Here is a 6,112-nt window from a genome sequence, read left to right as displayed (position 1 = left end):
TTGGGCTCAACTCCAAATACAGCAAGGAAAAGTAAGGGTTTATAGCCAAGGAGAGGAAGGGAGAGGGTTATTGGTAGATGGAAAATTACTCGTAGTGTAGACTAAGAAAGTAGGCTAATTCTTGCTAAACTTAGGTAACAGGATTCTAACTGGAGGCAGTCCAGGGTGCTTAGACATCACCTGGGGGATGGTGTGGAAAGAGGAATTTAGTCAGGTATTCTGGGTGATCACATATCAAAGGTGGAATTCTCTTTAAATAGACTTAACAGGATTCTTACTAAAACTGGACTTAACAAGGTCAGAGACGGAAGCCTGAGATTGGGCCTAGTGGAGTGAACAGACGAGAGTAACCTCACTGAAGTTAGATCACAGGAGAGGATTTCTCTCAGTGTAATAGTTTTATTTGCATAGAGATTGAGGGCTAACCAGCATCTACTGGGGGTTCGAAAGCATAGTATAAGTAGTATAAATCAAGATACAGGAGAAACAGTTAGATTGAGTAAAATAAAAAGCCATATAAATGGAAGGAGGGTATTTTTAGTTAGATTCTGCTTTATATATGTACTAGAGGCCCCGTGCATGAAATTCATGTGGGGTGGGGGAGGAGAGTCCCTCAGCCTGGCCTGCACCCTCCCACAATCTGAGACCCCTGGGGGGCTGTCCGACTACCAGTTTAGGCCCGATCCCACAGGGATCACTTGCCTGCCTGCCTGCTTGATCACCTCTAACTACTCTGCCTGCCTGCCTCATTGCCCCTAACCACTTGCCCGCCTGCCTGATCACCCCTTACCGCTCGCCTGCCTGCCTGATTGCCCCTAACTGCTCACCTGCCTGCCTGATGCCCCTAAACGCTCCCCTGTCTGCCTAATTGCCCCTAACTACTCCCCTGTCTGCCTGATCGCCCCTAACCACCTCTGCCTCAGCCCCTGCTACCGTGGCTTAGTCCAGAAGGATGTCCAGAAGGTCGTTCAACTGTCTGGTCTAATTAGCATATTATGCTTTTATTATTATAGATAGTCTAAAATTCTGAGATGGTCCTAAAGATAATGTCAGGATTCATAAACTCATTCTTTGCAGTTAAAGCAAAAAAGACAGGAATAGACTCTTACTCAGTTCCATAGGCTGTTGCTCTTTACGAAACAGCTGGATAATCTTCTATTTTCAGTCTAATGCATTCATGTAAGGCTTGTAACCTTCAAAATATTGGGACTTGTCTATTAGCCACTCTTTTACCTTGACAGACAATAATAATCACAGATATAAAATTTAGTGTTGCAAATTTTTGAAAAAATACTTTGGGGAATAATTTTAATTAACAGACATTAGAGTCAGACAGATCTACCTCAAGTGCTCAAACTATGATTATTAGCTTAAATGCGTGATATCATTTTTGAGTGTTATTTTCTTGAGTCTCATTTAAGAATAATAATATGAACCTATCTTGCAAGTTTATTGTGAAGACTACCTGACATTTTATATATAATTTCAGGAAACAATGTCTAACACATTGTAAGTATTTTATAAATTATTTTTAATATTATCATTTTCAGCAAGAATAAGAGAGTCACAGCCTTTGTGAGGACTTTGAAAGTGCTTTTATTTACTCATTTCAACACAGGAAACGAGTAGATAAAATCAGAGGACCATGTCAGGGGAAATAGCCATTTTTAGAGTATGTTCTTTTATTATAAAACTAGAGGCCCTGTACATGAAGTTTGCAAACTGGTAGGGTCCCTAGCAGCTGCCAACTGCCAGCTGCCAGCTGGGTACTCCCTCCCTTCCCCCGATTGGCCCCGCCCCCTGGTTGAACTCCCGGACAACTCCCAGTCGAGGGGACAGTTTGCATACTACACTTTTACTATATAGGATAAGAAGGCACCCACTTTTTAGAACTACCATAAAATAATTAAATAGCCATCTATTGTTGCTGTCACTTATTCCAATTCTCCTCTATTATTTCCATAGCCACCCCCCTTTAGGAAAAGTCTAACCCATAATAAATGTATTTCCTACACCTGTGAGACCACACAGGTATTCACATTTTACAGGGAGTAATATTTTCTTTTGCAGTTTTTCCCTGGAGTACTTTATATCCTTCTAGTCCATAGCAGAAATACTCAATAAAAAAAAATCTAAAAATTTGAGCACTGTGCAGATAAAACTATAAATACACATTATTATACTATTTAAAAATAGTTTGGATCATTAAATGCTATTATAACATGCATTTACCTGCATATATTCATATATACTATGAATAAAGTCATATGCATAAAAATATACAGTATGTTAAACATACTATTTGTTTTTATAAAACCAAATCAGTATAATGTTATGTTTTTCTAGGGAACAAGACAAAAGAGTTTTTAAACATCAATTTATAGATGATAATGCATTTTTACATTGTATATTGTCTAATTGAACTTTATAAATTGTATTCTAAATGAAGTATGTTTCCAGTAAACAAATTTCATAGGCAATTATTTGCCCCAAATGATTTTTTTCTTGTCCAAACATTGACTATTTGCTGAAACACAGTGTATCTATAGTCTTTTGTTTTTAATTCTTTTACACCCCAAGGGCATTTTGTTATATCCTTCAAATAAAGTGATTTATTTGCTGAAATAATATGAAAGTATAGTTATAGTAAATGTTTATAAAACATTTATTTCAAAAACAAATCCTACTATCCCCTACAGAGTTATGTGTAAAGAGTAGTTTCAGATGAGAAATACGCTATTAAGAGGTTTCCTCCTGTTACTATTACAAAACATTGATCACTGGAGGCCGTGTTACTATAGCTTTTATATGTGGCCCATAAATTTGAATTTTAAACAAATTCCCAAAGCTAGTCCTCAAATAACACTTCCAGAAAAATTGATTTAGAGGACTGACATTTAATTCTAAATTTCCTATTTACAAAAAAGTAAAAATACACTTCTTAAAAGTGAACCTACAAGTAGATGGCAGCCAGGTCCTTTGAAGCTTTGTTCCAGAGGGTTACATGTATTTGACTTTGGAAAAGTATAGCCTAAAGCACTGAAGGGAATAATCGACAATGTCTATGAGTGATGGTCCCAACCTCCCAGGAAAGGGGCTTACTAGGCTTTATGTCACACTGTATATTGAAGACTTTGGTCTAATTTCATGCCCCTGAAAGAATACTTGCAAAGAAAGTATAGTTTGTTCTGTACCTCTTGTAAAAATGATGTCTTCTCACATGGATTACTGGGAACCTACATTTTAATAAAATTTTAACCAAATTAGAGGAGGAGATTCCTAGAAAAATAGCAGAATTGATCAATTCTTTTAAAAATATGTTTATGTTGATTTCAGAAAGAGGAAGAGAGAGAGAAACATCAAAGATGAGAGAGCAACAGATCGGCTTCCTCTTGTACACCCCCTACTGGGGATTAAGCCCCAAACCCGGCACGTGGCCTGAACAGAATTGAACCATGACCTCCTGGTTCATGGGTTGATGCTCAACCACTGAGCCATACCAGACAGGTCCGAATTGGCAATTATTATTCAATGTGTAATGGTTTTTGAATTTTAAGATAAGACAGATTTCAAAGTTTAGATATACAAAGAGGTGTTATAAGTTTTTATAAAAACAGAAAAATTACTTTTAGAGTGAATTCAGGTTTATGTACTAAATTCTACCCATGTTGTAAAAATGAAATATTACCTAAAAATTGAGTAGTTGGCTCTTTTCAAAGCTAAAACTCTCAATAAAATTTAAAAAATAAATTATTTATTAATATCAGGTTTAAAGTGGCATGTTCAGAGAAAGTGAGACATCCGTTCCTTTATTCAACAAATATTTATTTTTTAAATAATAGGTCTCAGGGTATGGGCTAACGGATATATTTTAAAAGAAAATATTTAAATGCTTTTCATGAGATTTGAGATTCTTGAGAAACTATAGATAAAATATGAACTTTAAAAATGTTAATATTTGTGATATAATGAGTACAGGACTCTATGGAAATAAATATTAGAAAAAATATAATTCAAAAAGAAGTATCAGAACTTTTTTTTCTACAGAGTAATTATCAGATAAAGACCTTAAGCATTGGTGGCAACTAGGTAGATGAGAGTATGGAAAGAAATATGTTTCTAACAGAAAGCCACAGGTGAGAACAATTTATGATTAGGCTGTGGAAAGAAGTTTGGCTTGTCAGGGGCCCAGTGAGAGATGACTACATGGAGAGGTAAGAAAGGACTGAGTCATGGGAGGTGGGAGTGTTGTAAGGCAGACTAAAGACTGTAAAATTTAAATTAATGGGTGACCACTTGAGATGTTTAATCTACCGTGGTCATATTTTCTTTTTAGAAATATCAATCTAGCTATAGAATCGAGACTGGAATATAGAAAGAGGCAAAGAGTATGGAGGTTACTCAAAAAAATTAAGACTGGAATTATTATATGACCTCTCTCTTCTGAGTATCTACTAGAAAATTTGAAAACATTTGTTGGCGCCCTTATGTTCATGGCAGCATTATTCACAGTGGCTGAGACATGGAAACAACTGGAGTGTCCCTCAATAGATTTCATGTTTTTGATCCTCACCACCCTTTGAGGAGGCAGGTTTCAGTTACTCATCCTAGTTAGGTATTTTCTCCATAAGCACTGAAGGATGCCAAGAAAAGTTTGCTCTTGGACTACATTTTCATACATTTAAAGAATTAGCCCTGCGGGCCTGGCTCAGGTTGAGCGTCAACCTATGAATCAGGAGGTCATGGTTCGATTCCTAGCCAGGGCACATGCCTGGGTTTTAGGCTTGCTCCCCAGTGTGGGGCATGCAGGAGGCAGCCAATCAATGATTCTCTCTCATTGATGTTTCTTTCTCCTGCTCCTTTCCTCTCTGAAATCAATAAAAATATTTTTAAAAAAGAATGAAGAGACTTTTTTAAAAAGCTTTTTTTTCTGACTTGCTTTAGTTACAGAAATTGTATTAAACATTTCTTATTTTCATAGTTCATTCTTTACAGAGAAGAGAAGACATTTCAGAAGTCTGTTTTGGATTGTTTAGGAATTCACTCTAAGCTACTTTTTAGTTGGGAGAAGGGTTTCTTCTGTTTTGTTTATATTCTTTGAGGAGCAAATGGGTGTTAACTGTCTAGACGTAGGTGGCCTGAAAATCAATGCTTGGCTCTTGCCTTTGGAACCCGATGTACCTTGATTTAGGTTTAAAAAACTGAGTCTTGGGTCTTCTTGCAGGAGTGGGAGGGTTGCTCTTCAATGCTGGTAGAGAGCTTCCTCTTTGACCAGGATGTTGAACTATTCTGTTAAATGTTTCACAAATAATTAACAATATGTTTTGGGAGTCTTAGTAGTTTTTCACAATTTTTTACTTCTGTAAAATTGAGTGTGTAATTTTTTTGCTTCTCTATTAAGAAGTTTCTGTACTTGGGGTGTCAGTTTGGGCTTGGGTTTGAGGTGCACTTGACAGTTATCCAAAACCAACAATTGAAAATAGTATGAACATGTTTCTCGAAGAGTGCTGTTATCTTATGAGGAACTCCAGTCCCAGAGGCATCGCAGGCCTGGCTCAGGCAGCTATGCCATGTCCCTGTGGCAGCCACGGGGAGAGGGGGGATCGGGTGCCCTCTCTCTGAGTCCCTTCTACACTGCTGAGACCTCCTGAGAAAGGAAGACTCTTCCTAAAGTCGGCTTCCCAGTGTGGCCCATTCCATGTTTCTTGCTTGCTGAGCAGCACTGGTCTAGTTTCTTAAGTTCCTTATGCCTCAAATGCTTTATCTGTAAAACTGGGCTAATAATACCCACCTCCCATGGATGTTGTGAAAATTAATTGATCTGGAGAGCATTATGCTAAGTGAAATAAGCCAGTCAGAGAAGGATAAATACCACATGATCTCACTCATTTGTGGAATATAATGAACAACATAAACTGATGAACAAGGACAGGTCCAGAGACGGAGAGGCATTGATTGGACTGTCAGGCCTTAGAGGTTAGGTAGCGGAGGGTGGGGGTAAGGGGGAGAGATCAACCAAAGGACTTATATGCAAGCATGTAAGCCTAACCAATGGACACAGACAACAGGGGGGTGGGGGCATGAGCGGGGGGATAGGGGGTAATGTGGGGAT

The 6,112-nt window shown here is 37.8% G+C and overlaps 1 pseudogene; it reads right to left on the bottom strand.

Annotated features, from left to right (window-relative positions):
* Nucleotides 1-5,040: 5,040 nt before the first annotated feature.
* The window catches only part of LOC111826791, a 12,829-nt pseudogene continuing 11,757 nt past the window's right edge, over nucleotides 5,041-6,112 (bottom strand).

The sequence above is a fragment of the Myotis lucifugus genome, unplaced genomic scaffold (assembly GCF_000147115.1).
Source record: "Myotis lucifugus unplaced genomic scaffold, Myoluc2.0 scaffold_102, whole genome shotgun sequence".
NCBI lineage: Eukaryota > Metazoa > Chordata > Mammalia > Chiroptera > Vespertilionidae > Myotis > Myotis lucifugus.
Note: the sequence above shows the minus strand (reverse complement) of the source record. Positions and strands in the feature narration are given on the sequence as shown.